Below are 27,863 nucleotides of genomic sequence, written 5' to 3' on the forward strand. Positions count from 1 at the left end.
TAGTTTATACCCTCACATTTTTTAAAGCAAACATCAAATGGAAATTTGACACTCCTATTTTTTTTTTCTTGTGATGGTTACTTGTTGGTTTAATCAAAACAATGTACTTCAGAAGGATTTTCCATTTTTCAAGGGAAATATTAAATATTCATTGAGAGAGTTTTCTTCATTTGTGAAGGATTACTCAATACACTGTCATGACAATTTCACATAACGAAAGACATTGCTTTAAATAATGGAACAGAGTCACCCACAGCAAGTGCAAACAATTTAGAGTTTTCTCCCCTTTATCTCACCAGTTTTCACTCGTGTTTTCCTTCCCTGTTACTCCCCTAAAAATAGATCCAGAAACCTAAGTTCTGGATGTTAATGCCTGCTCTGGGAAATTCTGCGTCAATTTTTTCCTCCCTCTCTTATATTTTTAATCCCTGTTCCATTGCCTTCCTATTCTAAATTGAAGAAGAAGTCACCCTTTGGTTTTATCTGTTTCTCAAAGGACACACCTTCAACATCATTTGTAGAATTCAGAGTAATATCTTCAGCTGTAAAAATAACCACTGACTGGACTATATGTTAGCACTGATCTTTCCTTCATTCTTACATTTCATTTATTATATGGCTCATTTTAAACTGTACCTGAAAGAGGAAGGAGAAAATATACTTGATGTTCTTTTCTGTTTTAGTTGCTCCTTTACATGCCTTCCATTATTTCTAGAGCTTCTGAGTTTTCCATCTGTGATTTTGTAACTCATAAGAAATCTATATTTGGCCATTCAGATGACCAAAATATATTTCTCATATGTATCTGGTCTTGGTCCATAGTTCCAGGTTCACAGCTCCTAAAACCCTTGAAAATTCCTGTGATATGGACCATATGTTGTCTTTTGTTATTTTAATGAGTGACCTTTCGGAACCCCTTGGGTAACCTAAGGATGGAGGCTGGTTGCCAGAAGATGTAAACAAGTGACTACAGGGTTGGAACCCTAAGTCCCACCTCCCTGAACTCTGAGAAATCAATCACCAATGGCTAATGATTTGATCAGTGATGACTATGCAGTGAAGCCTCCATAAAAGCCCCAAAGTACTGGGTTTAGAGAACTTCTGGATTGGTGAACACGTGGAGATTCAGGGAGAGTGGCCTGCCTAGAGAGGGCATGGATGGTCTGTGCCATTTCCCCATCCCCTTTCCTGTGCATCTCTTCTCCTGGGTGTTGATTTGTATTTTTTAACCATATTCTTTAATTAACTGGTAAATGCGTTAAAGTGATTCCCTGAGTTCTGTGTGTCTCCATTAAATTAAAAGAACCTAAGGAGAAGGCCCTTGGAAACTCCAGTTGATCAGAAGCACCGGTGACAGCCTGGGGCTTGTGACTGGCCTCTGAAGTCGGGTTGGGTGCAGGTCAGCCTTGTAGGACTGAACCCTTAACCTATTGCTTCTGATAGTATCTCCGAGTAGATAGTGTTAGAATTGAGCCATAAGTTTGCACACTTGCTGATATCTGAGAAATGGTTGGTACTCTGCGTGGGGCAACTTCCCTTACCTTTCTCACATCAGAAATGGGTCTGGGGACCGGAAAAGACAATCATTAAATGAGATACCTTTCATTTGATGCATCTTTACATTTTATAAACTCATCTATGACCTATACCAAACTATACTTCGATATGGAGTCCTGGTTATATATGCTGAAAATTCTGCTCTTCTCACATCTGTGCATCGGAAGCAGTGCAGCTCAGTGAAGAAGAGCCTGGAGGTTAAGATGCTTATGTTCATATATCTCCTTTGATAATATATCAGCAGCATGATTGTGACTGCTTAAGATTTCAGAGGTTAGAGTTGTATATCAGAGATAATGTCTATAGTTTGAGTAAATATTACACTTTAAAACAGAAGCACAGATATACTCCTACTTAAGTGAATACTCATTGAAGATTGGCTTAAGCAAAGTTTGCTTAAGTGAGAGCTGTAGATCTATGAAGTCTGGGTGTAAAATAACAACTTCAAATTTCCTGTGAGGCTTCTCAATGCTTCAGAATCAAAATTTACATGAAATCTTTTGAATTATAAATGTCATACATGGTATTATAGAGAAACGGTTGTTCTTCTACAGACCTCATTTACAGGTCTATAAAATTACCATTTGGGACTCCATTTTATATTAGATGTATCTTTACATTCAGGTATTTTTCAAGAAACTAGAAGTACTTATCTGCTTTAATTATCCACTACCGTTTTTCCATTCTGAAACATTAAATTATTTTTGACAGTGGATACCTAAAACATAAATCAAACATCTTTTAGAATTTATGGTATTCAATACTACTTTAAAAAAAATATCAGTGTCTTGGGGTATATTTTGCCTCTCCTTTTAACTGTAATATAATTTAATTAATGATTTCTTGGGGGGCTACTTTCCCACATATGCATGACTATACAGATAGGTGTATATATATTAGAAGGTTCAGCTAACTTTGAACATTTGCTATACTAAAAATGAATTTAAGTGGTATATTTTGTTTTATTTTTAGCACTAATATAATGAATTTCTGTAAGTAAACGTAATTTACAATATTCATCATTTCCAATAATGAATCAATATCAACACAAGTTTTGTGATTATTTCCTGGAATTCTAGATTGTTTTGAATTGGAAGAACTTTTGTTAATTAGCAGATCTGACTCTCTAGTTCTAAAGCTGGAAATACTAAAAGCTTGGAGAATTAGAGAAAAATGTCCCAGAGTCAAGCTCTATTCTAGATGTGGTCTGGGATCTGACTACACCATCATTTTCTCTCTCTCTCTCTCTCTCTTTCTCTTTTTTTGAAACCAATTTTGTTCCAATATTTTTACATGTTCTTCCAACCTAAATAATTAATTTCCTCTAGAGAATAACACTTAGTTTCTGCTGTTTGAGTACATTGCAAGTTATCCATTGTGAAAATGGATTTAAGAAAACTCCATTCTCATCAAAAATGCCTAATGAATGCAGTTCTCCAAGTTACTTTAACATGAGCAGTCTAAAACTGACATCAACCAGATTTACTGTTACTCAAAAAGGGGGGGGAGCCTCTAAAATTTAAAGTGCTACTCTTGTAGATTTAAAAAATGCTGTATCTGCTGCCAACAAGTTTTAGATTTCAGATGATTTACCTTTGAGAACGACTAAGGATCAATATGAGAGCTGAAAGAGTACAGAATGAGTGAAATAGTGTGGGGGGGGCGCGCTGAAAGAAAGATTATAGAAAAACAAGAACATCTGTAGTATGGGGAAAAAAAATAAATCATGGGCCGATAAAAGAGTCTTTGAGTACCAAGTTGAGAGACCTGTTCTTTTGGATTTAAAAAAAAAAAAAGTATGAATTAAAGGAACAACTCACACATTTTCTTCACCATAAAAAAAAAAAAATAGTAATAATAAACCAAAAAAATTTAAAAAAAAAATCTTGCAGGCAGATTATGAAGTGAACATGTCTCCCAAATGGTAATACAAGTATATTAGCCGTCCTGGGAGTGGAGTTAGTAAATAAACTGTTGTATCCAGTGAACAGTAGGAAATTCCCTGCGCTCCCTCTGCACCTTCATTAGCCACACTCCCAACAAATTTCTCAGAAGGAACAGTGCAAAATTAGCTATGTTTTAAAAGAAAACCCAAAAGGTAGGCTTATCTCCATCTTTCATAATGTATACATTTTAACATCTTCAGAAAACTTTCCAGGTCCTTAATACTCATTTCTCAAAGCGACATGCCCTTTAATCTCTGCTAGCTGGTGTGTTTATTTTGCCCATTCTCTAGTGAACAGCCAGACCTTTCCATATTTAGGTCTACAGAATTTGGACCTAAACTGTATTTGATTCTCTATTCAGATAAACCTCTGAGACATATATACGTCATTCAAGAGAACTCCTCACCTCCAACTCTTGCTTATAGTGATTACTGCTATTAAATCTGAATTTTCAGCAAATTTGACCAACAGCTTCTGAAATCTCAAGATCCATTATCTCTTTCTGAAATGCCTTACATGGACAATTGTGTTCAAAATTGGATTGTCACAGTTACTATTAGCCAAAAATTGTAAATACCTACATTTCATGTAGTATAAATCCAAGTATAATGACAGAGAATTTGGAATTCTGTATTCTATGTGGTATTAATTGGATAAAATTAAATGTTTATTTTTATTTAAAGAGAAAAGACTTAAAAATCTGGACACAGAATACATAATTTTATCTTGCAAAACCATTTTGTAATGTAGCCATTTGTTACGCACATCCATCTATTCCCAACTTCATCTCCACCCTGAACTGATATATGGGGTACATCTATGTACAGGGATATTTAAAAGAATTTAGCAGACTTCAAAAACATAATCAACTTAAAATTTCTTGGAGTTACTCTGACGCAGTCTCCTTTCATATATGGGAAATCCGCATTGAAGATTCCTGACAAAAACATATCCAACCTCTTAAATAAATCAAATGAAAAGGAAAGCAGAAATATTTTAGGCCTCTTAAATTGTAAAAAAATTCACATTTCTAGAATCATTTTCATTTTATTATTCTAAAATCTTTGAAATTTATGACCATTGGTCTTAGAGAAGTCCCTTGAAGGAATCTGGAATATCTGTTTCCTTTTTGATTTGCTTGTCTTTCCAATGTTTGGAATAATACTTCTCTGCTTTAAGTATCATGTACTCTATATATTATGACTTCCAGTCTTAATCAACATTGGCTAAGGCATCATGCCCAGAATTTTTCATATTATTACTTTCCTTCAGTCCTATAAATCTAGGATATTCATGAGTTTTTAAATATTATATATAATATTTATATATAACATTTTATAGATGAAGCTGAGTTTTAGAGAAATCAAACAACCTTTAAAGAAGTTTATGAATTCATATTCTGACTCAATGGTATTAAACTCTGTGTTACATCATTATCTTCAGAAATGTACAGAACATTGTGAAGATAGCAATAAAAAGAAATTTTTATATGCCAAATACTATGTTAGGACATGATAAACAGTGTAAGTATAGAAAGATTTTTACCTACTCTGAACTTGATGTTCTACTTCTGGGATTCAGTTTTACCACCTCTACTTTGCATTATATTAACCTTCATTTGAAATAAAGTTAAGAATATAATGGTTAAATGTATAATATTACAAATTAGAACAATGCTGGGGTTCAATGGTCTGTTCTATCATGTTAGAAATATGTTTAAATATCATAACTGTCAGTGTCTTGTGACTATAGGAAATAAGCATTCATAAACTGTTGATGGACAAATTGGTATGGTTTTCTGAAAAATATTTATTATGTATTCCATGTTAATTATATTAAAATGTTTACACCAAACTTGTGTGTAGATAGCTGAGTAAGCTCATATTTTGGTTCTATATATCAGTGCTATCAATGCATAGATTGGTAGAAAAATTAAAATGAGATTATAAAAAGATATCCTTGTCAGACTTACATAAGATAGTCATTTCCAGAATTTAGGAAAGGGAAATATAGAACATGACTGTTCTATACAAAATATAGAACATGATTGGGGCTATAATTGCATACCCACTTGATAGAAAAGAAATAGCCAGGGAAGAGACAAAAAGTTTATGTTCAGGAAGCTATAAAGAGAACAATTGGCAAAAGCCACACCTTTTGTTTTCCTATAGTCATCTTAATTAGGTCCATTTCATAAGTTAAGTGTAACATATAAAAGTGAATTCAGTTAAACTACCTCTTTATTTTTTTAGTCTACAGTCACATTTAAATTTGAAGTAACACGTTGAGAGCCCTTTCATTGTTTTTGAAAGAAAAGTGAAATAGATGGAACACAATATCAAATAGTATCTTGCCAAGTGTAGCATTTATGTCTGTAACGTTTAAATTATCACCTCCTGACATTGTCTCCCCCCAAAAATAAAACTTTCAACTACAGTCTACTAATTCATAGGCCAGACAACTTAAAAACTCAAAGACATGAGTAATTTTAGAGAGAATATATAAATAGAATTCTAGATCAGCAATTTCAGGAGATTAGCAAATAGTATGCTGGTTTACCCACTACGCCCATTAATCCCTTACAGAATTATTATTTACTGACTTATCTAATGGACATGAAAACACATTAAGCTGAACTCTTAAGGAATCTTTATGGTTCCAATTTATGAAACACCATCAACATTTCGTTCAAACCAGAGCACTTAGGCAAAGACATGAAATCTTTATTGGAAAGAATACCCTTTGAAAACAATATGTGGTTTATCAAGAAACTAGATTTCACCAATAATAAAATGATGGAGACATTTGTTACAAAAACTAAAACTCTAGTAAAGTTGAATATTTTCTAGGGAAAATTAAGAGGTTTTTTTAATCATGCAGATAACACTTTAAAGAACCTCATGCTCTAAATAAATTTTTATTTGCATTATAGAGAAAAGGTTTATAGTAAATAACAAAAATGTCCCTATACCACACATATTTTTCTCTCAATATTTCATTTTACATGGTATTTCAAGTTAGTTTATCAACATAATCAAAGCTTCATTTCTCTAAACCACTACTACATAATTTATGAAAAAAAGAAAAATAAAATAAACTAAAAAGGTAGCTAATACATGCTTTTAAAATTCAATCCATTAAAACAGTGACACTAATACTTTAAACTGTCTTATGGCAATTATTTTATACATACAGTTTAAAAGTAAAATAACTATAAAATTTCTTATGAAAAAAGTCGTCTCTGCCACCCACTCCCTCTGTCCCTCTCTTCTAAGGTCTCATTTCATTTAGCTCCCTATTTTTTTGACTACATCTCTTTATGTCTAAATTATGTGATTGTATTTTGATTTTCTTAGGTTTAAATATTACTGATTTCCAACGTAGAAGATGAAGAATTAATTCCATGTTTCCCTCCCAACACCTACTTTAATGCTCTCATCCTTTCAATTCAATTACATGATAATTTGTGGTAGACCAATGTTTACTTTATGAACACAAAGCAAATCTTATTCCTAAATAACTATGTAGCAAAGAATGCTTACTTTGACTTTTTACTAAACATTTTCCCATTATTCCTGTAATTTTTTAGTACCCTTCTTTATTTTTTTTCACTCAGTTTTCAAAGTATACTTTCTACTACACCCACTTATGTCAAAATCACTTCTTAAAACATGGAAATCATCACATATTCCATCAATTTCATCTTTTTAAAGTCCTCTCTTGGAACACTTGGGCTGGTCTGTTCTGGACTAGTTGTTCTCTACAAAAACTGCACAGCTGGCATCTTGAAATTTCCTGGGGCCTCCATTAGATCTCTAGTTTATGTATCCTAAGGTAGCCTTTTCTTTCCTTTGTTCCTTTGTTTTAGTGGAAAACATTTGTCAGAACCATCTAAAAAAGGGCAAATCGTAAAAAAAAAAAAATTTGAGGATGTTAGATAAAAATGTCATTCCTTCCTGATGCATGTTGGGGTATTAATGTTTTCAAAAATATTCTCAGTTGAAGATAATTTTGATTCAACATTTTGAGGGCACTGTCTCATTGCTTTTGGCTTCTGGTGTAACAATGAAGGAAACTGTAGCCATTGTGTTTCCTTATCATTTGTATGTTACTATTTTTTCCCACATCTTATAGAATTTTCTCTTTGTCCATAATGATCTGAAATTTCATATGCTTTGATGTGATTTTACTTTCAAACATGTGCTGGGCATGCCAAATTATGTATTTGTTTGGGGAAAATTTTGTTTTAATTATTTTATGTGTGATATTCTGGTTCTTTTATTCTTGGGTTTTTGTTGTTGTTTGTTTGTTTTGTTTTGTTTTTCCCCAGAAATAGCATATATGCAGCTATTGGGTTTCCTGGAGTAGACCTCTAATTATCATACCATCTCCTTATGTTCCTTATTTTTATAATTTGCTCTCTTTCAAGGAGATTTCTCCAACTTTATATGCTAATATATCTGTTACTTTTATTAATTCTGCCATCCCTGCTCTAATTTTCTATGGTTGGTTCAATTATCAGAGTGTCTTTTTATCTTTTAAATAATAACTTTGTTGCATGGTTGCAATGCAATATCTTTTGACTCTGCTATCAATGTTATTTTTTTTCAAGCCTTTCCATTCTTTGAATAATTTCTACTTCATCCAAATTGCTTTCTTTTTGTTTTATTCTCTTTCCTTTAGAGGTTTCCCTCAGATATCTGGTAATCCTTCATTGTTTGCTTGCATTTAAAGTGAGGGATAAATAACGGATTTTAAACTCTGAGCTTGTGGATGTATCTTGTCTTCTGAGAGCCTCACTCTAGGGTAATGTGATTGGCCTATTTAGTTGGGGAAACGCACCTATCAGGGTCTTTGTGTCTTTGGAGCTCATTAGATATCCCAGTGGAGAATTTGGCAATTTCCTATCTGTAGAGAAAAGATATGTTTGCTGCCAATTGGGGGATTGTGTAGAATTGTGTTTGGGTATTTTAGAAAATGGAATACTTAATTAGATACTTAATCCTACTGTATCAATAGAGCCTAATTAGGAGACAGAAACCACAGAGTAATCTGAACAGGGTATGTAATATATAATTAATTATTCACTACAAAGGGTAAAGAAAATTCCAAAGAATATCCTCTGGCAGAGGGAGAGACCCAAAGAAGGGACAAACTTGGAAGATGGGCCCCTTGTCAAGTCTGGAGTTCATATCTCATTGGAGACAGTATGGTTGCAGCCCTACTGGATAATGGAGAATTTGACTTGCTCTAGGCCAGAACTAGTTTACAGTTGCTGGCCAAACAGGAAAACATACTTCTGGGGTATAGGTGGCTGAGTCTGGTGGGCAGGGAACCACAGCCAAGACTGGTAAGCAAGTAACATACCTTCTTGGTACAGGCAGTTGGAAAACTGAGGTCGGAAGAGGCAAACAGGAAACACACCTCTAAGGTACAGATGAGTGAAGCATCTAAAATGACCTCTGGGATAACTGGGGTGGACTCACTAGGAATTTACCCAGGAGAGTGCTGCTGAATCTTCACTGGGGATGAGTATCACTGCACATCTGCCTCATCGGCTGCTGATAGCTATGTCATAAGAGAAAAAAGAAGCAAATGAAAGTGTATCAGGACCAAGGTCATGATGAAGGGATGGAAGTGTGTCCATGGCTGATACTCTGTGGGAAGTTTATTGGTGTGTCACATCAGATCTCATCCCATTGGCTCGAACTTAGTCATATTACTCTTCTTAACTATAAGAAAAGCAGGAAACTTGTCAGCTTGCCCAGAAAGAAGAGAAAATGGGTTTGATGATTACTAAACAATATGTGTCATACCAGGATTGTATAAAAGTTCTTCGATCTTATTTGATATCAAACTAATTGCCTACAACTGTTTGATTTTAAGTGATGTATATTAGCTCTGTAATATCTCTTAATTCAAGTTTATGAAGTTTATTATCTAGAAATAAAGAAATCTTATCACTGTTTCTCTCCAATTATTGCATTGTCAATAGAACTTTGACCTGAGTATCCATACGATATTATGATAAAGTCAATTTTATATTAAACACTGTCTCTCAATATTGTGACTTCTATGTCAAGAGAAGTCATGGGTTGAATGAGAAAAATAAACTGTAAATCTCATTACATTGTCTCTTGTAGTCCTTCGTTACCAAACCCATTAGTTTTCCACAGAGAAAATTGCTGCTGAGTATCCAATTGCTACAGGTCTGATGAATTGATTTATTTCCATGAGCATTCATCAATGCTCATGTGGTATAAAGTTTTAAGTGCTAACACTAGTGCCAAACAAAAGTGAGAATAGTATTGTTGAACAGAGCAGAGGAACTAGTTCCTAGGAACTCATCAAATAAAAATGAGAATTAATGAGACAGCAAATTGAGATTCCCTGGAAATCACATCTCCATGATTTTGTTTTAAGGCAAGAGGAGTTAATGTCAGTCACGGCTACTTCAGTAAAGAAAAGGGGATCTGTTCATTTAGCCATTTAGGACCAATGTGGTTGACTTCTGCCTCTTGTCAGGGGAGGAGTACTATGGTTTCCTTTAATGTTCTAGTTAATATTTCATCTTCTAATAAAAAGAGCTTACTAAAATTTTCCTAAAATCTCACTGCAGATCGGATGTTGTAGAGGCAAAATAGATTCAAAAACCATTCATCTCAAAATCTGCGTTATAAAGTTTTGCACTTCTTTGTCTGCAAAAACAAAGCAGTATAAAGGTACTAAATCTAAGCTTTGGTATTAAAATTTTAACAAGTTTCTTCCACTTACAATGAGATACTGAAATAATTAAAGGCTGACAAATATATATTTAATATTCTTCTCTTCTATGAGTATGTTCTTCAAGTACTCCTTGCAAGTAATGCTGGAAAATACAGTTATACAGTGATCATCTCCATATGTGCTCCTTTATGATGGTTCTTGGTTCTCAAAAGGCACCAATTTTATTGTTTTGTATGTGTATTACAGAGCAACTTGAGCTTCAGTGATTCTTTCAAACAGATTATTTGCCAAACTTTACTCATCATTATCTGATGAGTATAACTCATCATAACTGTATACATATCCCAGGTTAGAGTTGAGAAGCTTTTCTTTAGTCGCCTTTCTCTTGCCTGACCCTAGAATCTCCAACGACCTTTTCTTGCCCAAAACATAAATATAGTCAAGATCGGTCAATACTGGTCTTCTCACTGATCCAGAGACACAAAATATTTATCTCTAGTGCCATGGTTTGCTCATGTCATTCCTAGACCAGAAATGCCCTAATTAACTTTTTCCTGATCATTAAATGTTATTCCAACCAAGCCATGGTTGAATTCTTATAAGTTTCATGGAGATTTCTAAGGGTTTCTGTAGGCCACAACCCTCTATCCATCCTCTTTTCTTTTGTTGTATTGAGTTTGTCTCCAGTGATATTTATGCTTTCGTCCTGCTTATAGGCCTTTACTATAATAGCATGCTGTTAAATTGCTAAATATTTTTAATATTAAAAATTATAGCATGGAAAATCTTATTGTATATTAAAGAATCATGGAAGTTGGAGACAATTTGAATTGATAAGACTTTCTATAGTATAGGGCGCCTGGGTGGCTCAGTGGGTTAAAGCCTCTGCCTTCGGCTCAGGTCATGATCTCAGAGTCCTGGGATCGAGCCCCACATCGGGCTCTGCTCAGCAGGGAGCCTGCTTCCTCTTCTCTCTCTGCCTGCCTCTCTGCCTACTTATAATCTCTGTCTGTCAAATAAATAAATAAAGTCTTAAAAAAAAAGACTTTCTATAGTATAGATTTGATTATTTCTGTCCAAAACTGAAAAATTTCCATGAACTTATCAATTTCTGAAAAATCATCCAATTTTTCTGCACAGTATTAAATACCTGAAACTAAAAATACTTGAGTACATCCTATCAAATATAATACTTATATAACAAATACTTTATTTCTTCAATATGTGGTGATCTTGTCATAAACGATAAAGATCAATGATGTGATTTTTAAAATTGGTAAGTATGTGAATATATAGTTCATAGAAAGTCAAATAAAATGACTCAGGCTGCTTTTTTTTTTTTTTAAAGCTTAATCTTAACCTTAATGGAACTATAGAAAACCAAAACAGAAGTAAAATACCATTATTTTTTTGAGTTATTAGAAAACATGTCAAATATCATAAATATACAAATATGGTGTCAAATATCATAAAATTTTATAGGTGGAAAATATGTGTGAAAGATTCACACATTGCTGGTATATTGGTCATTTGCGAACTAAAAGCAGACATACCCCCAGTCCTTGTACAAAAAGGTATCAATAAGAATAATGTTGAAGATCATTTCAGTTCTTCTTTATATCTTCTCTACATCTTTAAGAGCATGCTCAGACCATATATAAGGAAATCCAAAAGTGCTAGAGAGATAAGGTGATGGGCTGGATGAGGAGTTATGCTATGGCTTCCCAGCCCCTGATTTGGAATAACTAAGGAGTGTTCTACTCCCTGCACCAGAGTTCCCAGCAAGACTGAGTTTCAATGGCCCACAACAACCAGTTTTCTAAAACATGGATTCTTTTTTGTTACTTCTTGTCCTGTGTTTCTGGCATCCCTATCAAACAAACTATTTGACTTAAGAACTTTTCTTAGGTTCTGTTTCTGGTGGAACCCAAATTGGGAAAGATTCACTGCAACCTTGTCTCTAAAGGGAAATAATTTGAGAAACATTTAAATGCTTCTCTGTAAAGAATGGCTGAGCACATTAAAGAACATCATTTTAACAGAGTAGGATGTTTCCTTTCAAACAAATGAAATAGGTCTTTATATATTGATAACAAACAATATCTAAGCTATGATTCTAGGTTTTAAAAAGCATGTAAAATAAGATCGTATTTAGGTTTATATAATCCCATCCTATCTCAAGTAAAATAATAAAGAATTGGTAATAATAGTTATCTCAGATACTAGAACCGGGAGGCTGTAGGATATAAATAAGGGGAATTCAATATTTTCTGTAGACCTTTTTGTGCCTTTGATTTTTATTCCATGTACATTTGTGCCTGTTCAAAAATTGAATAACAAAATCTCAAAAAATAGGATAACTTTCTGTCTGTGCCATTGTAAGTTGAATTTCATCTGTTCATAAGACCTTGAGAAAATTGACCTTGATAAGAAGAATAAATATATATTCCAAAGCTATTCTGCTAAGATTCTATTATTCCTTAGTAAATTTCAATCTGAAGTTTTAAATGTAAGACATATTTCATAGACAGTTTACTCTGCATGGCTGGTCACGAAAACAAAATAAACAAACAAACAAACAAAAATAAAACAACACCAGTAAAAAAACAACTGACTTTCTAACATGGTAAACTCATATTAGGACTCAACTCATATTAGGACTAAATTAGGGGCATGAATTAGATAAGAATATGAAGAACATTCATTGAGAGGTTAGAAAGGTCAGATTAGTTTATATGTAATAGGTAAAGAAATGTCTTGTATGTTGAAGGATTCTGAAATCTGCTTATGAAATGGGAGTTTTATTTGTATGTTTTTACTTTTATATAATTATTATATTCATATTTTCTAGTCAGGAAAGAAATTACTATGTGTAAAAATCTTGTAATAAAATTAATCCTTGCTTGAAAGTATGACATTTATTGCTTCCAAATTAAAACTCCACACTAAAACCTTCTCTGTAAAATTCTTAATTTTTTCTTCCTCCCTCCCTACCCTTTTTTGCCATAGATCTGCAGGTGTTCTTTACATTGTTTTATTATCAATGAACCTTTACCATTTTGGCCAGCCTGGCTTTTTCAAGCATTTTCAAATAAGAAAAACTTGTCCCCACAAAGAACTGTAAAATGTACTTGAAAATGAAATGTAATTGTATTAACATTTCTTAAACCACTGCTGCTCACATCACTCCCAGCATACGAAGGTGACAAGAGTATACAGTGTGGAGAAGCTGGCATTTGGTAGCTCATTTTGTAAAACAGGATTTCTCTCTTCGCTTCTCTCTAGTATAAAAGAAAAAGTGAGGCTATTAAGTGGGATGCTATGGAGAACAACCATTATTTTTAATTGCAATTACAAATTAAACCAGAGACAAAATTATTTAGAGATTTTTTGGGGGCCTAAGTATATACTGACTCCAATAACTATTTACATATACTTTAAAACAAGATGTTTAGTCTTAATTTTCATGGATTGTGCTTACTTGATATTTTCCTAGACATGTGCAGTTAATATAAGGTCTGCTTTATTTAACCTCGTGGAGAAGAGAGTAAATACTCTTAGAATTCTATTGAATTAGGGTGAGATAAATAAAAAGTAACAATCAGTCAAGCTTTCAGAGAATAATTTTCTAAGGAAGAGCTGCAGAGCTGGACCACTAAAATGAAAACCATCAGCTGCATATCTGACCATTTTTCGAAAGGACACATGGTCATGCCCCTTCAGCTCGTGCTTGTTCAAAAGAAAGCTCCACTTCTGAAAGATCTGCCCTAACTAACAGTGCATCAAAGTCTGTACCTTTAGAATAGGAAAGGGAAGTTATAACTCCTCTTTAAGACAAAAAAAGCATTTCTAACAGTAAGAAAGAAGCAGTTCAAAATACAGTTGTCATAGATCTCTCATAAGAAAGAAAAAAATAGTAGTTCCTTCTCTAACATTACACAAGACAACTAAAACTGAAACAGGACCTAAAATGCACTGGATCACGTTAAACACTTGCCTGTTAAAGAAATTTTTGTAGCCTATATTATCTGCATATTTTCAGAACAAATTCCAAAACATTTGAGCGCCAAGGTGGCTCAGTTGATTAAGCCTCTGTCTTCGGCTTAGGTCATGATCTCAGGGTCCTGGGATTGAATCCACAACGGGTTCCTTACTCAGCAGGGAGCCCACTTCTCCCTCTCCCTCTGCAGCTCCCCCTGCTTATGCTCTCTCTCATTATCTTTCCCTGACAAATAAATAAATAAAATCTTTAAAAGAAGATTCCAAAACATTTAAGGGGAAAGTGTATGTGATGAGCATCACAAACCTGCAATTCATAGAGTCACTGAGGGTGTTTTAGTCTTGACTGAGTTATGTTTGGTCTTCAGCTGCCTTTTTCTATCTGCACTTGTATTTATTGAATGTCACTTTGGTAGGTGCTACACATTAAAAATTAAAGTCTTCAAGTGTGGAGATATAAGAATCCATCCCAAACGTGTGTCTCTGTGTGTTGCTATGTTGTATGTGTGCCTGAAAGTATTAGTAAAGATTCTGCAGAGAAATAGAATCAATAAGAGATGGAAGAGCAGACAAAGAGGTAGCTGATAGATACAGATTAGACATGAGGGATTGGCTCACATGATTGTGGAAGCTGAAAAGTCTCATGATCGGCTGTGTGTACTTGGAGGCCCAGGAAAGCCAGTACTATCACTCAGTCTGAGTCTGCAAACTAGGAAACTGATGGTGTAAATTCTAGTCTGCAGGTCCAGGTCAGAGATGAAATGAGAAGTCCCACTTCACCAGCGACGCAGGAAAAGAAAAGGAATTAATCCCTTCTTCCTCAGCCTTTTTGTTTTATTCAGGTCCTCATTGGATCCCATGATGACCACCCACATTGGGGAGGATAGTCCACTTTGCTGAGTTGAGTTCACAGATTCCAATGTAAATCTCATTCTGACAGACAAATCTAGAAATTATGATTAATCTGGTCATCTTGTGTCCAGGCAAGTTAACCCATAAAATTAACACTCTGAATGAGTGAGTGAGTGTGTGTGTGCGTGTGTGTGTGTGTGTGTGTGTGTGTGTGTGTGTGTGTGGCAAGATCAGAAGAATTTCCTTATACTTATGGTGATAGCCTGTGTCTAAAGCATTCCACAAGTTCATGAATTCTTGTTTTTCTCTACTAGAAAAAAAATAATTACACATAAAAGGGTGGTTTGCCCAACCAAATATGAACTCTTGAGGAAAAACGTGATAAAGATAGATATTTCCCCTGCCTAAGATCAATATTCTGTTAAAAAAAAAATATACTGGCTGTCTTCATCACTTACCACAGTTACGACTTTCAGCAAACTACATTATCTTTTCTCCATTTTATCATCTGTAAGCCTCATATGGATTTTAGAAGGATTAAATTTAAAAAATAAGTTAAATATTTTAGGAAAGTGTTTAGTAAAATGCCCTGCATACATGTGCAAAGCAAATATTAGTTATTGCTATTTTCACAACTATTAGTCTTGATGTTACCACTGTAGTTAGTTATTACTGTTTCCTAAATTGTAAATAGCCTGAATCACTTACCTCTACACATTATCTTCATCTCATACTGCTCTGTAAGTTTTTTGAAGGAAAGTCCATTTTCTTACTCATCCTTCCTGAAAAGAATGGTTAAGAACAGGAGATCTGGAGTCAGACATTTCAGTTTGATATTTTGATTACAATATTTTATTTATTGTAATATTTTGGTATATATTTTCCTTGGGGTTTTCATTAATATTTTATCCTAATTCTTTGCTGAATTTCTGTGGAAGATAGTTTATACTTAGGTGATAAAAAAATAATCACGTGAGGATGTCTTTAGGAATTATGCATTGACTTGTTATAGGCTCAAAAATCACTTTGTTCTTCAATATGATTGTAAGAGGAATAAATTAAGTCATTCTGGAAAAATAAATGTATAGATACAAGGACATAATGTAGTAAATAGAACAATATTTTTATAGGACTTTGGAGCAAATTGTAATTTAATATTCTAATTATTCTAGGAGATATAGATGTTATTGGATGTAAAACAAACAAACAGATAACCTCAAAACTATACACAGATGCATTGAAGATTCTTCTTTTTCTACCCATGGACATCTCTATGACCTTTGCAGAGCCAACAGAGCAAAATTCTTTACTAGTATTAACATCAGAATACAATGGGTCCTACAATTTGAAAGAGAAAATGAAATCTTAGATGTAATTGCTTTTATAAACATAGGGTAGGAGAGGGGGAACAGGTCCATATAGGCTAGGAGTAGTTTGTTGAAAGAAACATTGGACAAGCGTCTAATTTCAAAAATAGTTATAAGCACCCATTTATCAACAATATAGTGCAAAGAAGGGTTGTTACCGTGTAGTAATTTACATTAACTGAAGAGACCAGTTAATTGGTTTAAAGCCAAGCCCTTTTATCTGACCTACATGTCTCTGTTAAGCTCACATTCATCAGTTTTTAAATGTCCTATGAGAATTTAATGCAGATAATTTCTATTAATTGACATATTTATTACTTTGTGACCATCTCTGTTATCTTTTACTATATTTCTCAGTCTCATTCTTTCAGTATCAACAACTAATACAACTCAGATTGTTAGAATGCATAAGCATTCACCCTTAGAAGACATCATTGTTCATAACTATAGACCATCGAGAAGTCCTCAAATTCTCATATTGTACATCCTAGTTCAAACATTGTATGCATAAGTACAGTAACATCACTACCTTTTTTACAAGGTTGTCAAAGAAAATTACACCAGACAATGTTAACCTGGCAAGAATGAATTTATCTGAGACTATTGTAGTAGGGAAGAGAGGCCATAACTAAGTCTGAGCTCATTTCTGCTGGAACAACGAATGGTCAAATTTTTAAGGCCTAGGATGAGCAAGATGGAAAGGAACTAGAGGAACTGAACCTAAGTCCATTTGCCTGGTGTGCAGCAAAGCCAGTCACTGAGACACCAAGAATCCAGCAAGGAAAGGCTTTATTTGAGAGGCAGCCAAAGGAGACAGGAGGGTGACTCTCAACTCTGCCTCCCAGAAGAAGGAGAAAACAGGTTTTTATAAGGGTTTGAGATTACATGTATATTGATGAAAGAGGCAGGGAAACTTATGACTAGTTATAAGAAAAGATGGAGCATGTACATTGAGCAAACATATATATAATGTACATCCCATGTTCACTTTGGTTTGGAGAAAACATTAGAACTAGGCAGAGTTAGTGCCTGATGTCAGGAGGTTATCTTAGGATAAGGAGAGGAGCTAAGGCCTGCTCCAAGAGCCAGTATAAACTGGAACAGGTCTTGGGCTGATTATCTCTGGTAGGGAATGCAGGGCCTTGCTTGTTCATCGGCTGGAAGCATATTGGTTGACCTTGAGTTCGGGCTTCTGCAGAGACAGCTAGTGGATTTGTTAGTGGGGTCTGAAAAGATATACTAGCTGCTAAAGGAGAAGTAGTTTCCTGAAAAAAAAAAAAAAAAAGCTTGAAATTTTCTGCTAGTTTCAACCTCATTAACCTTATGGGGCAGGGTTTCAGAGAGTCTTAGGGAATGTTGATCAATGAGTGTGCTGATGGGTTGTTTATTGAGTTTGTGATTAGGGTCATTGGATATGGAATGTTTTTCTCTGTGTTTAGGCTACCTATATTCTGTAAGGTCCATTGTGAAAAGGAGGTCAGGGATCTAAAGGCAGAAAGAAGCCTGTCTAAATTTTAGTTAAACTGTGGAGGATATTAAGGACATCTTGATCAACACCATTCATCCTAAATTGCCCTCAGAGACAGCAGGAAAGATTTTCTAGGGTAAAATAAAGGTATAGCCAGGACTCCTCAGAAAGTACTGTTCTAGAAGTTTTCCAGTACTGACCTCAAATAAAGTAAAATTTTCCATATGGGAGAGAGATAACAAATTTAAAAAAATAGGCAATATAGGATTCAAAGAGTATATGAAGTTGAAGCATTTTATGCTTTGAAAGGTGATATCAGTGACATTAATTGTGGAAAAACTAGTTTCCTTGGAAAATTTCAGTGAAGCTTTAAAAAAATAATCTATATTATAATCTAGTATTTAGTGAGTTCAGTTTTAACTAAACTTGTTTATTTCAATCCAAAATACAGGACACTGTTACTCTTAGTCTGAGTTCATCACTAAGAACACAAACAGGCAATAGATAATGTAGCTTTTGTTGCAATGTCAGAACTATGTATCTTTTAGGATTTCTTTTTCTTTAGTGCCTGCAGTTCTTGGTCATGCTGATTCAAAGACTGAAGAGGTAGACCAGATGAAGAGATGAAGAGTGGTGGGCAGCAAAGCAAAATTTATTGAGCAATAGTACAAAGCTCTTGAAGAGGAAGAGGACCCTAGAGAGTTGCTGGTGGAGTTTCTAAGTCTAGGACTTTTATGAGAATGTCGGCAGGCTATTTTAATCTGATTAAACCTCCATGTGCCTGTCACCCAATTGAGTTTTTGTCCTTGTGTTTATCTACTTATCACATAGTTGTTTACTTGGGAAAAGGTGGAGGGCTCTTTTCAGGGTGTTGTAGAATACAGGATGGGGTCTTTTTCATTTTAAGGGTAGTTTCCTCTTTGGATGGTTGTAGGGGAGTGGGGGGTTGGGGTGGTGTGCCTTGCCTCTGTCTGCCTTTTTTCCAACTTTCCTCCATTTTGTGGATGATGAAGGGCACTGGCACCTTCCAAATTTACTGGAAGGCCTCTTTTATTTCACAAGTTCTGGAAAATATTTGTTAATTTTTTTTTTAAAAGATTTTATTTATTTATTTGACAGACAGAGATCACAAGTAGGCAGAGAGGCAGGCAGAGAGAGAGAGAGGGAAGCAGGCTCTCCGCCGAGCAGAAAGCCCGATGCGGGGCTCGATCATGACCTGAGATCATGACCTGAGCCGAAGGCAGAGGCTTTAACCCACTGAGCCACCCAGGCGCCCCTATTTGTTAAATCTGATAGTGATAGAACTACCAACAATAAAGTCAAGAAAGATGGTCAGTACTGAAGTTGTTTTGTTGTTTTGCTTTTGCTTTCCACCCACAGCCTTTTAGGGCTTCCTAGCTGGAGATCCCCTGAATTAATCACCCTTGAAAGGGGCTTGAATATGTGAATTGACATAAGCGTCCTTTAACACAAAGTCTACATTTACAAATGTATACCACTTGTCAGTGCGAAAGTGAAAAAAATTAATTAAGATATTAATTTTGGCATGCCTAAGTAATTAACATGTGTTTCCAGCTAAAAGTAATGTTTTGAAGTTGGAAACAATTTGGATTCGCCTGTGTTTCTGAACCAAGTTTCATCTGATGAGTTCTGAAATTAATTAAGTTTGAATTGTTCCTTAAATACATAATTTAATTGATTAAAAGATTACTCTTCTAGAGTTTATAATGTGAAAAGACTTATTAGAGAATGATCACCTTGCTGATGCATAGCAGGGGACTTCAAGCTTGGAGAGAAGCAGATTAATTACAACAGTGTTTTACATAATACCAGTAGAAAAGTCAGAGGTGGTCTTTATTATTGTTTTAATACATTTTAGGTATGTTTGCATTTATGGAATGTAAAAAAGGTTTTCTGAGAAATTCTTGAAAGGTCATTACTTCCATATTTCTTTGTGCGTGGGGGTGTTTTTTAATTAAGAGCTGAAATAAAAATGTATGAATGTATTTTAACATTTATCTCACTTCATGGCATCTAGTAAGCAAGCATGTGTTAATTTGTGCGAACTTTTTATCCTTAGCATCTTTTTGTTTGTGTTTCCTACTTTCGGAAGAATTGGCATTAATTATAACAGAAGTAATTTAAAATATCAGTTCAAAATTTTACAGCTTGAAACAGCTCATCCTTTAATAATTAAGTCAATAAAACTAAATTTAATTTAAACAGTAATGCTGTTTTTTAGGCCTTGTGGAGTCATTATAATTAGTAATTCGTAATTAGTATCTTATTGATGTCCATGCAGTGTGTTGTAGAACATCATCAAGAAACTATGATGATTGGTGGTAATTTGATAAATATTCAGAGCCATTGCATTAATTATGTGCCTTCCAATTACATCTGAAATTAATGAATGCATGTGAATATTATGGATATGAATTTAAAGGACAGCCTAACCTTAATTATAAGACACTTTTTTTCTTATATTCTAATTATAACTTCCCTAGTTATCAGCTTTTAGACAAAATGAGGCTTATCTAAAATATTAAATTTGGATATTGTTCATACACAACAATCTGTTTTCAATCTGTTACCAAGAATGGTAATGATTGATTCAAAACAGCAGTCATTGTATAAATGATAAATAAAAATACTATCATGCTTCTTTTAGACTGAAACAAAATCAGAAAAGACATCCATAAATATGGTGGCTAGAAAACTTGAGAGTAAATGATTTTGCTAACTTTGACCATTTTTTAATATAAAACCTTTGTTTAAGCTATGTTGCATTTAACTTTATTTATCTGATAAATCGAAAGTATTACAATAAGGAAAACACATATTTTCAAAGATAAAAATCAAGGTAGGGGCATCTGGGTGGCTCAGTTGTTGGGTGTCTGCCTTCGGCTCAGGTCAGGATCCCAGGTCCTGGGATTGAACCCCGCATCGGGCTCCCTGCTCAGTGGGAAAACTGCTTCTCCCTCTTCCACTTCCCCTGCTTGTGTTCCCTCTCTCGCTGTGTCTTTCTCTGTCAAATGAATTTTAAAAAGCTTAAAAAAAAATAACAAGGTAATAAAAATCTTTTACTTTGTTGGAGCTGGAGGAGGGGGCAGGGTCACCTGTAGTTGGTTCCATTTAACACAACTAGCAGAGTGTATTCTGAATTCTATTTTAATAGCCAGTTAGCTGGAAATCAGTAAGCTTTCAATTTGAATGAGAATAGAAATCTGTGGCAATCTCTATAGAACTCAGTGGTAGTACCTCTTCAGAGGACTTTCTGTTGGGCTCCAAAAACTCTAATGTTAGCTAAAGCCCTTGGTTCACTAAAGATGTGAAGGCTCACATCAATATATAGGTGATGCTTGGTCTTGACCGCTTCTTACTGTTTCCTTTTTCTGCCCACATCTCTAAGATTGAAGGGTCACTGACCAGACAAACTAACATAGCAGTGTTAGTAGTCTTGAAAGTGTAGGGTACACTGTTCCCAGGAGTAGAGAGAGAAATCTAAAACGAGATAGAGACAGAGAGAGAGAGAGAGAGACAGAGAGAAGAAAAAACCAATAAGATGCAGAAATTTAAAAAAAAAAAAATCCCAGGAAACTTACGTTTCCAAAGTAATAAATAAATAAATAAATAAATAAAGTTGTTTCGTAATATACAAATAGAAGCACAGTCATTAGCTGCTAAGTAGACATTAACAATTTTCCAAGAATATTTTAATTGATGAGGTTATAGGCCTGGGATTTGGGGGACTCATAACAAGATACTACAACTGGATGTGTGGTTTTTATTTTATATTTATTTATTTCTAGTAGATTTTTATTTATTTGATGGAGAAAGAGAGAGAGAGAGAGAGAGTGAGGGAGTGTGCAACCAGGGAGAGCAGCAGGTAGAAGGAGAAGCAGGCTCCACCCTGAGCAGCGAGCCCAACACTGGGCTCCATCCCAGGGTCCTGGGATCATGACTTGAGCTGAAGGCAGACGGTTAACCAACTGAACAACCCAAGTGCCCCTAGATGTGGGGTTTTCAAATAAGTCATTGAAGTTTTTCCAAAATTGTGTAGGTGTTTGGAATAGATAGGCTACTAAGTTCCTTGCTAACTCCAAACTTCAATGCCTATCAAAATAAAACTATTGCCAAACACAATGGTTTACCTTTGGAATAACTTGCTATTTTCACACTTAAACATCTTAATTAAGAAGTACACTCAAATGGTCAGTGTTAAAAGAGAAACTAACAAAACTATGACATTACTGAGTGAGTGATAGATTTTAGAAGTCACTGTGAGCAGTTGTATTTTGTTACTGTTTAGATGCACTTGTATATATTTAGGTTCCTAGATTGGTTCTTTTTAAACTTAACCTTGCTTCTATGTGTATGAGTTTCCAAATCCTGCCAGAACAAAATGGGGGACTTAACAAAGGAAATTTATTCTCTCATGACTCACAAAACCCTTCATCTGAAAGCAAGGTGTTGGCGAGATTGGTTCATTTCACATAAAGTCGTTACAAGAATTAAATAGTAACATTGTAGTAAAGCATTTAGAACTATGCCTGAAAATAGTTCACGAGTCTGTTAAATTAAAAGGAAAATGCATGCATCTGTTTGTTCATTAAATAGTTCTACCTTAAGTACTATTACAGGCCAGGTGTTAGACATAAAGCAGTTGATAAAGACAGACTCTGAAACCAGATTCTTATTGTTCATTAATAATATGGACAATAGAACAAGGTCTAACCACTGAGAAATTATCTCACCAGAGCTTTCATTGTGTCAAAATTTGCAGTTTGTTTTTTATATAGTTTTATTTCAATAAGATTTACATAAATGGAAAGGAACCTTCAAGGTGTTTTTTTTTTTTTTTTATTTCAGTCTTTCTATTATTTGGGATAAATATGTGTATGTATGTAAAATGTATGTATATAAAACCATTAAGTATAGCAGTCTCCTAAAAGTTTGCCTAATCTAAAAACATTCAAATCTATACACTGGAAGCCTGTAGAGGAAGCTATGGTAGGGACAAAGTGGAAGTTACACATACCAGGTGTAAATTTTGATCTAAAATTCTAGACAAAACTTTGAAGTCTTCATGGTTTCTCCCCTTAGTGTCATCTCATGCTCAGAGCTAGCTCATTCCCATCACAATCAGATACTGAGTACTTAACAATTTCAAATGTTATATTCAATTGGAGTGAATTTAATATAAGATAGTAAGAATATTTGAATATCAAGGCCTTCTTAAATTTATTGAGTAAGTGGTTTCATAGGCTTATGGAAAATGTCTTCAGTTTGGTTATGGTGATGATTTTGATGTTGGTAACACTGATGGCTGAAAAAATAATTTTTATTGTGGTTGTTATTTATATTATTATAAATTCTTAAATTTATTGAGTAAGTGGTTTCATAGGCTTATGGAAAATGTCTTCAGTTTGGTTATGGTGATGATTTTGATGATGGTAACACTGAAGGATGAAAAAATAATTTTTATTGTGGTTATTATTACCATGATATTTGTAGTGCTATGGTTGCTACTGCTATTACTACTACATACACCAGCCATAAACTCTATGCATCAACTCAGTGACATTCTATTTAAATCATCTTATACTTTTGGTGAGAATGCAAGTTGGTATAGTCACTTTGGAAAACAGGATGGAGTTTCCTCAAAAAGTTAAAAATAGTGCTACCCTATGACCCAGCAATTGCAATCCTGGGTATTTACCCCAAAGATACAGAGGTATTGAAAAGAAGGGCCACATGCACCCCAATGTTCATAGTAGCAATGTCCACAATAGCCAAACTGTGGAAGGAGCCAAGATGCCCTTCAACAGATGAATGAATAAAGAAGATGTGGTCCATATATACAATGGAGTATTACTCAATCAGAAAGGATGAACAACCACCATTTGCACTTACATGGTTGGAACTAGAGGGGATTATGCTAAATGAATTAAATCAAGCAGAGAAAGATAATTATCATATAGTTTCACTTATATGTGGAACATTAAGAATAGCATGGGGGACATTAGAAGGAAGGGAAAAATGAATGAGGGCAGGGAAATCAGAGGGGGAGATGAACCATGAGAGACTATGAACTATGGGAAACAAACTGAGGGTTTCAGAGAGGAGGGTGGTAGGAAGATGGGTTAGTCTGCTGATGGGTATTAAGGAGGGCATGCATTGCATGGAGCTCTGGGTGTTATATGCAAATAATGAATCATGGAACATTTTTTTTTTTAAAGATTTTATTTATTTATTTGACAGAGAGAAATCACAAGTAAGCAGAGAGGCAGGCAGAGAGAGAGGAGGAAGCAGGCTCCCTGCTGAGCAGAAAGCCCGATGTGGGGCTCGAACCCAGGACCTGGGATCATGACCTGGGATCATGACCTGAGCCGAAGGCAGCGGCTTAACCCACTGAGCCACCCAGGCGCCCCCTGAATCATGGAACATTACATCAAAACCTAATGTACTGTATGGTAACTAACATAACATAAAAAAATCAGCTTCAACACCCAAAATTATATGAATTATTACTTTTTTTTTTCCTTTTCATACTTTGTATCACTGTCAAAATACCCATTCATGCAGGGAGTAGGTGACTTTTCACTCTTACTTGTATTATAGTTACCATTTCTGTCAGGTTCTCCAGTTTGACAGGGTGGTTTGCGGGCAGTAGGCTTATGTTGCAAGAAAGTAAAGGAAACCAATTTCTTAATGATTTAAGCTTATACCAAAGATTACAAGCTTATACCAAAGATTGCAATGCTTTGGTAGACTGAAAAAAAGGTTTAATTGAAAGCATGTATCACAATGTCCATAAAAGACTATATTATTGAGAACTTTGGATAATAATATATTTGAAAGTAGGTGTTTAAAGGCAGTAACTGTATTTGTGTAATTCAAAAATGTGTACCTAATACAACATCCAGAAAATTCTCTTAATTTCCCTAATGGCTATTTGTGAGGTAAATATGTTTAAAAACAGTACTGTATCATTTTTTTTCTATTGTATTCCGCTAAAAGCAAAATTTTAAATGTTCCTTTTAGTTTCAAATACTTGGGACACAGTTTGCTTTTTCTATGGCTGTTGTTATATTCTCTGTAGGAAAATCTGTATTTAAAGCAACATTTTAGCATGAAAACAATATTATTTTATAGGACTCAGTGTTTTTCAAGTGTTCAGAATATAAATTTCAGTGACAATTTCTTTTTTAATCTCAAAATATAGCCTTAAAATTATCACTTGGACAAAAGCCTTAGAAAAATACGAATGCCTTATGTGCAAGTGGGCCACAATCCCTCAAGTTGCTAAATTGTAGTCTGACATAATGGGTGCAGGGAGCTTCCTCCAAGGAGTTGCCCCCTGGAGGAAGGCTTATTATTCAGCCCAATGATGAAAGTGATTGTGTCATCCCTGATGCCGGTGAAAGATGCTTCCCACACAGAGTGGGAGCTTTGAAGTCTTAGTATTTCAGTCCTTAAGTTTCCATGTGTCAGTTCTGAAAACAAAATGTAGGAAAAAAGAGCTGTACAAGGATCTCCAGGAATAGCCTATGTCAGTAGCAAATGAGCAGGCATTTTGTTGGACATATTGATTTAGTTTGTAATTTTCCTGTTGCTTGTTAAAAACCAGAATGTACTAAGACCCTTCAGCTCTGTACAGCCTAATATGTCATTGATCTTTTCATAAAAAAGAGTTTGTTGGGGAATGTCGGTCCACTTGAGCTTTTACGTGGGCATTGTTGGTTTCCAAACGCAAAGCTTAATCGAGATGCATGCTTAGTTTTATTGAATGGACACACGAATGAAGAGAAGGCAATGAATAGGAAATTATTCCTACCAAATATCCAGGGTCATGTAATGCAAATGCAAATCTCACAATGATGAGTTGGAAAGTGCTACTTGTAAATCCGCCCCTGTTCAATGAGGATAATGCACTCTTTTCGTTTCATTGCTTCTGAAACATTCACATTAATGGTTGGTACTCCTGCTATAAAGACTCCCTGATTCATCTGTGTTGCATAAATATGGCATTTATACATATGAAATATATATATGTGCATATATATTATATATATGTATATACATACATATATATATGTATATATCTATGTGTGTGTGTGATAGAACAAGAGAAACCAAAGAAAACAGTGCAGAAAATAAACCAAAGGAACATCCTTAATGAAAGGGACACCCACAAATGAAAGCAACAAATATTTACCGAGTGATTACTACGTATGCTCTAATGTTTGGATTTGGTGGGGATGGTGATGGAAGTACAAAGATGGGTAAAATATTCCCAGCCCTGCAATAATTTAACATATTTAAACAGATATCACAAATTCAAATTGGAGGTATAAATTGGAAAAAAAGAGAGAATGCAATAAGGTTATATGGTTACAATTATAATCATAGTTAAGACAATTATTGGTACGTGAAAGTAGAAGGTGGTCAGAAAAGGCCTATGAGGGAGAACACACAAGACACTAGTAAATGACAAGGATGGGAGCAAGACAGGGGTTTGGGGAGATACTGTCTGATGAAACATTGTATAAAAGATGAACCATTGTTTATAAGAAAATAAAGAAATAAAATGAGTAGAAATGTTTGGTAAACTTTTGATACACTACCTCGGCTAGAAAGAAGCATTCAAGAAGTATTTGGGAAAATCAGTAGTTGGGTAGTACTATTACTGATCAATGAGATCTCTTTGATTGAGAAAGAAGATATAATTTCAAGGTAGTATTCTTTGCAGCTATGCTGGGCCTTGGCCCAAAATAATGGCCTATGATTACTTGGACTATTTCTTTTTCTAAGAAAACTTTTCACGAGTCTTCTTTATTTTGGCAAAAAATTCATTGCAGAGTTCAGTGAAACTATCATATCTGATGAACTGAGAACTGTATTTCTATTTGTGCATATTCAGTTCTTAATTTTGTAACACTCCCCCCACCCCTGCCTTAGAACAGTTTTTCCATCTGCCTCTATTCTTTGTAGCATGGAATTTGTAAATAAGTTTCAGCTGACTCCCTTGCTAGAGTTGGGTTATATGACACAGTGTTAACTAGACCTTGGGGGTAATGGAGACCTGGATTCTGGCTCTATCACTTTTCCGCTGTATGATATTTGCCAAATTTATTTATTCTCCCAATGTCACTATTTTCTTCCCGGGAAAAGAAGAAGAAGAATAGTAATAATTATGCCTATCGTCAGGTAGCTATGAAGGTTAAAGTATATAACAAATAAAACAGATGACTGCAACATCTAAATTAAGGCAATACAAGATATGATGATGATGGTGAAGATGGCAATGATGACATGACGATAATATAATTTCAATTATTACCACTACTGCTGAGGCGCTGACGCTTTGCTCTGTGATAAGTTTGCAGTTTGACAGATATTTGTGGTTTATTCTTCTCCTAACATATAATACTCCTTTCACTTTCAAAGTGTCCTACTTTGAACCATGAATTATATGATCATGTTCCCCATGGAACTGCTGGGAGTGATTCCTTCAATAATCACCTAACTTTCGCTGCTAGGAATTCCTGCTTGACTTGTCCGATGCCTTGCTCTCTTGCTCCAAATCCCAACATTTCACATCAGCAATGTAACAGATTTTATTTTTTTAATGTAACAGATTTGACAATGTCCCTGCACTTCTCCACAGACTCAGCTTTTTTTTTTTTTTTTTTTTTTCTTTCTCACCAGTAAACTAGTTCTTCGGAGACGAAGTCCAGGTTTCATCTTTCCTTGTTTTATTTATTTATTTTTATTATTGTTTTATTATTGTTGGTTTTGTTATCACAATAATTTCAAATATGTTTATTTATTTAATAAGGTTCTAATAAACCTTTGTTAGATGTGTTCCTGATTACCTCTCTAGCTAACTCTATTCCCTTTCTTTTCCAAACACTCTGTTTTTTAGACTGTCGCCTTCCCATTTTT

General features: G+C 34.6%; 1 long non-coding RNA gene across 1 annotated transcript; it reads right to left on the bottom strand.

Moving 5' to 3' along the window:
• Positions 1 to 18,546: 18,546 nt before the first annotated feature.
• Positions 18,547 to 27,543, bottom strand: LOC125093164 (uncharacterized). Its single transcript, XR_007125169.1, has 3 exons — positions 27,531 to 27,543; positions 24,520 to 24,524; positions 18,547 to 18,620 (listed from the first exon to the last, which is right to left on the bottom strand). It is a non-coding gene; the product is annotated as an uncharacterized LOC125093164 (long non-coding RNA).
• Between the last annotated feature and the right edge of the window lie 320 nt (positions 27,544 to 27,863).

Source organism: Lutra lutra, chromosome 1 (genome assembly GCF_902655055.1).
Source record: "Lutra lutra chromosome 1, mLutLut1.2, whole genome shotgun sequence".
Lineage (NCBI taxonomy): Eukaryota > Metazoa > Chordata > Mammalia > Carnivora > Mustelidae > Lutra > Lutra lutra.